We start from the raw sequence: 11363 nt of genomic DNA, 5'->3' as shown, positions 1-11363 counted from the left end.
TCAAACAATGGAATTGAAGGCAGACTTGAGGATTTCACCAACATCAAAGAGCAGCAACATTTTTTTTTTAATGTATCAAAAGCCTTTCAAAAGACATGGAGAATAGATCAAGAGGCTCCAAGATTTATAAAATTGGAGTACTTAAAGCTGAGGATGGGAGACAAGTGATATTAGATCATTTAAAATAAATAATAGCTAAGAATTTTACAGAACTGGAGGACAGAATTCTTCAGAGGCGAGAGTAATTCATTCCAATCAATAAAAGTATCTGTGTCCACACAGCATAGCAGCTTAGAAAAAAATGCAGAAACTTGGAAATAGGGAAACAAGAACGGGCACAGTGGCTCATGCCTTTAATCCCAGCACTTTGGGAGGCCGGGGCAGGCAGATCACTTGAGGCCAGGAGTTCGAGACCAGCCTGGCCAACATGGCAAAACCCAGTCTCTACTAAAAATACAAAAATTAGCCAGGCATGGGGATGCACATCTGTAATCTCAGCTACTCAGGAGGCTGAGGCACAAGAATCACTTGAACCCAGGAGGCAGAGATTGCAGGGAGCCAAGATCACACCACTGCACTTCAGCCTGGGTGACAGAGGGAGACTCTGTGTTTAAAAAAAAAAAAAAGAAAAAAGAAAGAAAGAAGAAAAGAAAATAAGGAAACAACATCAAAAGCTTCCAGAAGAAAGAAATTGCCTATAAAGGAATGATAATTACAATGCCAACAGAGTTCTCAGCAGCCACAAGAAATTTCATAAGGCAAGGAAGAAATACCTTTAAAGTTATGGTGGAAAACAGATAAACTGAACCAAGAATTTCAAACCAGTCCAACTATCAATCAAGAGTGAAAGCAAAATAAAGAAATTTTGAGGTATATAAAGATTTAGTGAATTTACAATCTACAGATCCTCAATATAAGAACTATACCAGCATGCATTTTGAGGGGAAAGTAAGTACCAAAGGAGTTATGGGAAATAAGAGGCAAATATGAACGTAGAAACTGATAAAATATAACAGTAAATTTAATAATTAATTTAGAAAATGACAATGTTTTATACTAAAAAATAGTGGCAAAACAAACTCCCAACAACAATACACAAGATGGGGACTTATGCCATGTCAGCTAAGGTATTTATTATAGTCAGAAAAAAGAAAATAGAAATACCGAACAGCTCTAGCCTTTGTTAGGAAATTTTTAGTTAAGTATCTTAAAAATTTAGAAATAATCACCAAAAAGTAAAAATATAATCTATAACTTCCAAAGTAAAAGAAAAAAGTATCATAAAATATTTTATTAATTTTCAGGGTGATAAAAAGGATAAAAAGAAGACGAAAAAGTGGGGGGAAGAAAGAGGAAACAAACGAGAAAAAAATAAATTGATACTAAAAACAAAAATATAAAATAAAATGATACATGTAAGACCAAATATGTGCATTAACCACAATAAATATTAATGGATTAAATTACTTATTGAAAGAGGATGTTATTTGGTTGGATTTGGGAATTTTTTTTTTTTTTTTGAGATAGAGGCTTACTCTGTCACTGAGGCTGAAGTGCAATGGTGTGATCTTGGCTTGCTACAACCTCCACCTCCTGGGTCCAAGCAATTCTCTTGCCTCAGCTTCCAAAGTAGCTGGAATTACAGGCACGTGCACCACCACACCCAGTTAATTTTTGTCTTTTTAGTAGAGATGGGCTTTCACCATGTTGACCAGGCTGGTCTCGAACTTCTAGCCTCAAGTGATCTGCCTGCCTTGGCCTCCCGAAGTGCTAGGATTACAGGTGTGAGCCACCATGCCCAGCCAGATTTGGGGATTTTTAAGAAATCTAAGTATATGTGACTTAAAAGGAACACAAATAAGACAAAACCACACAGAAAAATTGAAAATAAAAACAAGATATAATATGCAGATATTACCCAAATGAAAAGGAAGTGCAATCTATATTAATATGACACAAAAATACAATTCGTGGCAAAAAGTATTAAAATGTCTAAATAATGACACTATCATAGGGAAAAATTCACCACAAAGATATTAGCAATTACAAATTTTGTATGCTTCTAACAACATAGCCCCAAAATGTAACAAGCTCTAACTGGCAGCATTACAAGGATAAATTTAAAGTTTCATAAGTGCCAGGGTGGTGGTTCATGCCTGGAATCTCAGCACTTTGGGAGGCTGAGGCAGGAGGATTGCATGAGGCTAGGAGTTTAGGGCCAGTCTGGCTAACATAGCAAGGCCCATATGTCTACAGAAAAATAAAAAATTAGCCAGTCATGGCAGCATACACCTGTAGTCCTAGCTACTTGGGAGCCTGAGATGGGAGGACTGCTTGAACCCAAGAGTTCCAGGTGACAGCCAACTGTGATCATTCCACTGCACTTCAGTCTTGGTGACAGAGTGAGACTCTGTCTCTAAAAATAATTAATTAAAATCCACAGTCACAGTATTTGTAAACTATAAACTAGATCTAACAAGCAACTTTCTTACTCTGACAAAGCACACTTATTCAAAACCTACAACATCCATTATACATAATAGTGAGACTTTAGAAGTTCTCATTAAAACTAAGGACAAGAATAGCTGCTATTACTACTTAGAGTTGACTTTCTTCTATCCAATGCAATAAGAAAAGAAAAATGAATTCATGTTTCAGAAACAGCAAAGGAAGAGATAATACGATAGTCCATTTATAAATTCAAGAAAATCTGTAGACAAATCATAGAAATAAAGATAAGCGTGATTATTAGATATCAAACTGTAGTAGGCAGAATAATGACTCCAAAAGATGTCTATGCCCTAATTCCCAGAACCTGTGGCTATGCTCACCAACATGGCAAAAGGTATGATCAAGTTTAAAGGCCTTGAGATAGGGAGATTAGCCTGGATTATCCAGGGTGAGCCCAATCTAATACCACAAATCCTTAGACGTGGAGCTGGAACAATGGAAGAAGGGTCAGAGAGATACAGTGTGCTGGCTTTGAAGATGGAGGAAGGGGCCACAGGCCAAGAAATGTGAGTGGCATGGAAACAGATTCTCCCCTAGAGTCTCTAGAAAGGAACACAACTGTTCTGACACCTTCATTTTAGCCCAGTGAGACCCACATAGGACTTCTGACCTACCAAACTGTAAGAAAATTAATTTCCATTTATTTAAGCCACTAAGTTTGTGATATCTCTTTTGCAGCAGCAATAGAAATCTAATACACAAATCAACAAATAAAAATCATGTCCATCACCTTGCATCCTATTATAGAATATAAATGCTAAAACTCCCAATCGCAACAACAACAAAATGCAAAATGTCACTGGAAAAAAAAACTAAAAAATACTTGTATGAGAACAGTACTAAGAGAATATTATCAAAGGATATAAAATATTATCAGAGGATATAAAACAAGACCTCAAAAAATGAGAAGGCATATCATGGACATGAATTAGAATACTTCATTACAAATATGTCAAACCTGCCAAAATTAATCTATAAAGTCAATTGTAATTACAATTCCAACAGGGTTTTTGAAGAAACTTTGCAAGCTTATCTTAAAATTCTAATGAAAGAGCGCAGGGTCAAGAATAATCAAGAGGATACTGAAGAAAATAAACAATGTGAGGAAACTTGCCCTCTCAGGCATGAAGACTATTATAAAGTTATATTAGATAAGAGAGTGAATTTTTGCCATAGGGAAAGAAAGAAAGGCCAATGGAACAGAATGAAAGTAAAAAAAAAATACCTATAGTATATTTCCATTTAGATAAAGTGGAAAAGAAAGGCACGAGTACAGAATATATTGTGTAGGGACACATATATGTGTGGAACACAGTAAAGATGACCAGAGGACCAATTATCACACAAATTGGGAAGGAGAAGGGAAGGGAATGGGATGAAGGGGTGGCCCACACAAATGCTCTAAAATACCAGAAATGCTCTATGTCATAGCATAACTGATGGCTTCTTATTTTGCTTTATTGGCTTATAATAATCCTTAAGTGTGTGTGTTGGGGGGGAGGTGGGTGGGTGTGGGTGTGTGTGTGTGTGTGTGTCCCTCTTCAGTTTGTATGGTAAATTTTACAATGCAATATTTTAATGACTAGCAAAATAATAGATTATTCAATAAATGAAGCTGTGACAATTGGTTATTCATAAGGAAAATGTAAAATCAGATACCTACTTTTTACATTCAAATATCTCACCAATGGATTTAAGACCTACGTGTGAAAACCAGCTTCGTCACTTTTCTAGTAACTGGATGTCACTTTTCTAGTAACTGAACAGACCAGTAACATTAGGCTCTTATGGCAAAGAAACTTTTCTTAAACAAACATAAAAATCATAAGATGTAAATTAAAATAATAATTTTGATAATATTAATATTAAAACATCCACATCAAAAGACACAGTAAAATAATGTGGAAAAACAAGCCATAGAATGGGAGAAAATATTTGCAATATGCATAAGAAATAAATTATTATAACCAGATATACATACTGTATTTTTAAAACATGCTTTCAAATCAATAATAAAAAACCAGATACCACAATAGGAAAATGACCCAGTAATAAGAGCACGCAGTTTGCAGAAGATGAAAGTAAATGGCCAATAAATATAGACAAGGCTCTACTTCATGAGTAATTAGGGGAATGCAAATTAAAACAAGGAGCTATCAATCCACACCCAACTATTGGCAAACGTTTTTAAATCGGGCAATTACAACTTTTCTAAGGTGAAGAGGGAAGGAGAATCTCCATACCCACTAGTATGAATGTACAATGGCACTTGATTTTGGAGAGTAATTGGGGGCTATCTAACAAATTTGAAGACACTTGTACCCTATGACTTAGCAATGTGATCTCTCAATGGGAACTTTTGCTCCTGTGCGTGAGTTAGAATGAGACATGTACTGAAAAAGAACATCCAAGTCCACCGTATTGGTTATAGGGGGAAATGGAAAACAGGCTAACTAGCCATCAATAGGATAATAGATAGACAGCATCAGAGTCCTACAATAAAAAAAAAAAAATAGAGAGGATAAAATACATTTACCAGAGTTATATATGCAAGCTCAAAAACATAATGTTCAGTGGAAAAATTTAAAAAAAACAAGGATAGTTGGGTGCAGCCGTGTGCACCTATAGTCCCAGCTACTCAGGCTAAAGTAGGAGAATCAGTTGAGTCTAGGAGTTCAGGGCAGCAGTGAGCTAGGATTGCCCTCGTGAATAGCCACTGCACTCCAGCCTGGGCAATATGGCAAAACCCCATCTCAAAAAAAAAAAAAAATCAATAACAACAACAAAAAAAGGCATACAGACAGTATGATACCACAGGTTTATTTTTTTTTAAGTTTATACACCACTATCAGATAACTTATTGAAACATAAGTATCTTGTAAAAGTATACAAATATTCACAGGAAAGATGACCACTGAGTGAATCTAAGGGGGATGGAGAGGGCTGGGATCACGGAGGGGCACACAGGGGTCCATTTCATCTCTAATGTCAGGGTTTGATAATAACAGTGGGCAAATGGGTAGTTGTTAGGCTCTCTTACTTTTGGAATGCTTGAAACAGTTCCTGATTTTAAGAAGGACATTTTCATAAAGAGAACTAAAGCACCTCTAGCGGGAATATCTGTCTGTAACTGGGAGCATCTGCCATTGCTGACGCCCAGTGCCACGAATTCACAGGGGCACCTCGTCACCAAAGAGACACAGCATGCCACGGAGAAGATGACCAGTATTTCTTAATATGACATCAACTTACTTTATGTCACAGCCACGACTGACAAGAAGGCAAGAAGATAGAAAATTTTCTCTAAAAACGAAGGAAACGTTGCTGTTTATGAAGCAGTCCAAATGTAATGAATATTTATAAGTCATGAAATCCAACCTGCCAAGGCACTCTGATTAATAACAGAGTGGGATAACACAACCTGGTAACCTTTTATGATAAATTATAGGCTGTACATCGGTGGTCTGGGGCTGGCAGGAGGGGAATCCCCGTCCTGGCTGCCTCCTCCTGAAGGACTTCACATGGAGAGTGGCAGGCTCCAAGAGCCGTGGACAGGGGCACAGCCACCTGAACCTCAGGCATGGGTAGAAAGTTGTAAAACTCTGGGATGTGCTTGAGATTTCTGTCAACTGGAGGAACAGGTGGATTTAGGGGAGGTGGGCCCAAGAGAAAATGCAGCAGTTTTCTCTTTCTGCGGAAATCTGCTATTAAACCACCTCAGCCTTAATGGGATGAAATTCCACAGCAGGTAACCCTTCTCTCGGCATCCTGTCCGTCTTCCACAGAAGACAGCCTGCATCAGGCCGGGTGTCGACGACTCAGAAATAAATGGTCTGCTGTTGATATGCGTGTTTTAACCCCTGTGAACATTAATGAGAGTTTTGTGTACGTATTGATTGCCAAAGAGGCCTAAAGTTTAAAGCATTCATTCTGAATTCAACGATATTTGTCAATTCCTCCCAGACCCTCGGTCCTCATCAGCACTTGGTATTTTGAACTTCTTTTCTCTGCATATTTTAAAAGAAGAAATGTAGGGGCTTATCTAATCTGATCCTATGTCTCTGAAACCCACGTCATTTAATGGGTCCGTCGATATACATCCATATTTAGGCTGAGATGAATGGGCATGGCTGCGCATTCGCCTTGGCAGCAGGTCTGGGCATCAATCATGAAGATTAGTCCTCACGCAGACACATCAGCCATTTGGCATCCTGGTGCCCCCAGCCCCCACCTGATATGGTTGAAGACACTTCCAATATATCAATAATGATCTGTGTCCAAAAACTTCTCAGGGGGATCACATGAGCTGGTAGGAGATATATTTCCTCACGCCCGTATTACAGTCTGGTTGCCTGTGCTTCCTGGAACCCCAGAGGTGACCTCCCAAGCTTTCTGAAATATGGACCAATTTAGTTCACATCTGCAGATGTCACTGGCCACAGCGGCTCTCCAGCAGAGAGAGCTAAGGTCCCAGTGAGTGGGTATTGGAAGGAGTTGGCCTTGACTGCTCTGGTTTTGGGGTGCAGCGTGGAAAAGCTTGCTCCAAACCCACTGTCCTTTCTCACAACCGCCCCACCTGCCAAGCACCGGCTCCCACCTTCAGGCCAGTCTACTTTCACTGCTTTACAGACTCCTGGCGACTTTTCCTTTTAAATGCCTCTGGCAGCTTCCCCAGGTGTTGCAGTTTACTTGGGGTTCCTGGGGGGATCAGGGGACTCGCAGAGCCCTGCCCCAGCTGCCTGGCTCCCGGGTCTGTGGGTCCAGGGAGAACAGCCCTGGACACAGCCCCACCTGCCTCCACTTCCCACCCATGTGGCCTGCGTGAGTTAGGGGCCCTCTCAAAGGCTCAATTTCTGAACCTTTCCACATGAGAACCAAACTACCCACCTTAGAGTCCTGGGAGAGCTGAACTGATGTGCTGGGGACCGCGCTGGGCGTCTGCTGGTGAAAGCCCACGTGCCGTGTCCACTCAGAGGGGCTGCATTTTCCTCCCAGGATCATCCCAGAGCCTAAGTGTATGAAGGGAGGTGGAAACAGAGAAACAGAGTAGAAATGAACGCGAGTTCCCGAATGACAGGGAACTGCGGAAGGTGGTGTGGCTTGCACCACACACGAGTGCCTTCACTAAGGGCCCAGTGAGACCAGCATCAGCCAGTAAAACACAGCGTGCCCGGTCAGATTTGAATTTCAGATAAGCAATGAATGCTTCGTAGTATAAGAAGTTTTTGGGGCCGGGCGCGGTGGCTCACGCCTGTAATCCCAGCACTTTGGGAGGCCGAGGCGGGCGGATCACGAGGTCAGGAGATCGAGACCATCTTGGCTAACACAGTGAAACCCCGTCTCTACTAAAAATACAAAAAATTAGCTGGGCATGGTGGTGGGCGCCTGTAGTCCCAGCTACTTGGGAGGCTGAGGCAGGAGAATGGCGTGAACCCGGGAGGCGGAGCTTGCAGTGAGCCGAGATCGCGCCACTGCACTCCAGCCTGGGCGACAGAGCAAGACTCCATCTCAAAAAAAAAAAAAAAAAAAAAAAAAAGAAGTTTTTGGTATACTTATACTTACCTAATCACTTACAAGTTCTTCCTTGTTCACCTGGAATTCAAATTAACTAACCCGGGGAGGGAGGGAGGCAGGGAGAAGTCGCAGCTTAACAGGTGAGAGAAACAAGGATCGCACAAGTCCCTGGAAATGCAGAGACAGGAGGAGCCAGGTGAGCAGGTGCCAAGTCCCCAGGTATGGCCAGCGGAGCCTCGGGAGGAGGCACTGGGCAGCTGGACCGTGCTGTACCTCCCACTTCCCCACACACGGGCACTGAGCAGAGGCCACGCCGCTCACTTCCGGGGGGACCCAAGGCACTTATATAAGCAAAGCAGCTCTTTCAGCTCTTCTGCAGACTCAGGTAGCGTGGGGTTTGTTTTTTCTTAATCTTTGGTAAAGGACCAGGCAGAAAGATCAAAAGTTCATCCTATGCTTATATTTGCGAGGGAATTGAAGGAGGAAAGAAGCTTAGTCTCCTACTGAGGAAAATATCTGAACTTAATTACTTGGAGCCCAATTAATATTGGAGAAGATGCTCTGGTTCTCAGAGGACGGTTACGTCATCCCTCGCGCAGATGCACTGTGTCCTCCCACGGGGATTTCTAAGACCAGAATAACATTTAACGTACATGTTACAGGAATTTTGCAGTTCGGGACAGCTTATAAATGAAAATATAACAGCTTAAACCGGTCACTCACTCTTTTACTCATCAGGAAAGTTTCAGGCAGTGGCCTGGACTGAAGGACGCTATCCCCTCCCCCCGGGAGAAACAGCCTAGAGTGGTCAACAAGGCACCAACTGCAGGCCAGATCCAGCCCACTGCCTTCTTTATGTGACCTGTGAGCTAAGAGTGGTGTTTACCATTTTAAATAGTTGAAAAAAAAATTCAAAGAACAAATTACCTTGTGGCACATGGAAATTCTATGAAATTCAAACTTCAATGTCTATAATGAAGTTCTGTGGGAACCCAGCCAAGCACATGCACGTTTATGCATTGTTGATGGTTGTTTTACTGACACAAGGCAGGCCTGACTAATCGCAGCATCTGCAAAGATGAAAATACTTACTATCTGACCAATAGAAAAAAGTTTGCCAACATGAAAATATAACTGCAGCACAATGCAGCAAGTGCTCCCAGGGGGCATGAACAAACGCAGAGGGTAGGAGGCTGCTGGAAGAAACTGCAGAAGGCCTTGGGACCCTTATGGGTGTGCCAGGGATGAAAGTGAACATACTAGGAAGGAGGCAGCTTGATGAGATGCACCTACAGGAGCTTACAGGGCACCGAAGCTGCTCTACCCAGACACACAATGGCACGTGGACACTGACTTAGAGAGAAAGGAAGCCTCTTTTGTAACTGTTAAATACATTCATGAGAGGACAAACTCTGGGAAGAAATAGTTTTCAAAATAGTAAAATGAAGTTTTCTAATTTAAATTATCCATCATGATAATTCTAGACTTCCTGCCTCTGTACTTCCATCCATCCCTTCTCCTTCCTGAGTCTTTAACCTGTCTACTAGATTCTTCCTTTAATGAGTCTGCAAAAACCCCCAACAAGAAAACCTCTCTGTACCCCCGCCCCCTTCCTGATTCCTCCCATTATACTCTTCACCCTAACGTGGACCTCCTCCCCAGATCACCTCTAAGAGCTGTCGACACTTCCCAACCTCCTATGCTTTCCTGACTGGTTCTGCTTCTGTTTCTCCACTTCTCTGACCAACGTCAACAATGATTTCCCTGTTGTGAGGTCAAATGGACATCAAAAAGCCTCATCTTCCACGGATTCTCAGCTGCCTCCAGCCCTGCTAACATCTCTCCTTCTTCTTGTAACACTTTCTTCCCTCGGCTTTCGTGACTCCATCATTTTCTCGTTTTCTTGTTACCTCCCCATCTTCTTCTTCTGACCCGACTTGGCCTCTCATCTTCCTCTTCTAAATATTAAAGTGTCTTAAGACCCAGTTATTTCTCATATCTTGTTCTCTCCCACTAGATGACCTTAACCTGCCTTGTCATCCATATTGTTGGCATGATCTAACCAAAATCAGTTCATGGCTGAGTGTGAGTGGTTCACTCCTGTAATCCCAGCACTTCGGGAGGCCAAGTCAGAAGGATCAGCAGATCACTTGAGGCCAGGAGTTGGAGACCAGCCTGGTCAACATAGGGAGACCCTGTCTCTAAAACCTAATAAAAATAATAAATAAATAAATAAAAACAGTTCATGAGAAAGGCTTTTTCCTTCTTCATGAAGAGTCAACCAGATTTGTCTTTTCTGAAGCCCCACTGCAAGAATTAGATTAGTTCCCTTCCTTGAAAACCTTTAAAAAATCCCCTTCATAGATTTATGGAAGGTTTATCTTCTATTAATGGTTTCTCTGTCTTTTCCTAACTGGGGTTAAGTCATCTTCATTCTGGAAACTAACAAAGGCTCCATAGTAGATGCTCAATAAACACACAAATGGACGGAAGAGAGGATCATGATGATAAAGCACTTGGGGCATCATTAGAAAGAATAAGGACTTACATATCCCAGACCCGAATAGGCCTTCTATAATTGCCCAGTGTCTTATTAAAACCTCAAGATATTTTCATAACATAAAAAGTAATTCTGACAACATTTTAGATCATGGAGCTAAGCATGCTTCTATTGGTTGGAACCGTGGCTCTTCCGCTTACTGGCTGTGTGACTCCAGGAAAGTGCCGTCACATGTCTGAGCTACGGTTCTTCAACTACCAGATGAGTTCAATGGTAGCACCCTCTCGGACTTTTTGAAAAAAAAAAAAAAAAACAAATAGCGTATCTCACATCAAGTGCTAAGGGCAGTGTGCGGCACACAATAATAATTGAATAAATAATAGTGAAAACTCAGTCTCTAGGCAAAGTAAAATAAGGAAACAGTAGGAGAGAAAAACAGGGAAACAATTCAACATAGGCACTGCCCTACACCCAGACAAGGACAAAATAGTTTCATAAAATATAAGAAATGCCAAAAGGCTGTCTGAATTCCCACTAAGGAGCAATGGCTCACCCCACCTTCATGCTGACCCAGCAATAAAGCCAGGAGACAGACTCACGCTGTGTTATAACCTAACCATATTATATCAGGCTTTTGTTATATGTAGTTCTTTAAGTGGATGCACAGCTTAACCTGTGGTAAATTTAAATCTGTTTAATGACTTGCATTATAACAAGCTTCTACATAAATAAAGATTCCCGGGAGAGGAGGCCGTCTGGAGTCCCATTACTATTACTACCTCCTTCCTTCTGATAACGCACCACACAAATGGGATGAACTGGATCACAGAGCATTTCT

This window comes from Nomascus leucogenys, chromosome 3, assembly GCF_006542625.1.
Source record: "Nomascus leucogenys isolate Asia chromosome 3, Asia_NLE_v1, whole genome shotgun sequence".
In the NCBI taxonomy this organism is placed as follows: domain Eukaryota; kingdom Metazoa; phylum Chordata; class Mammalia; order Primates; family Hylobatidae; genus Nomascus; species Nomascus leucogenys.
The sequence above is the reverse complement of the archived record's forward strand: the minus strand, read 5'-3'. Positions refer to the sequence as shown.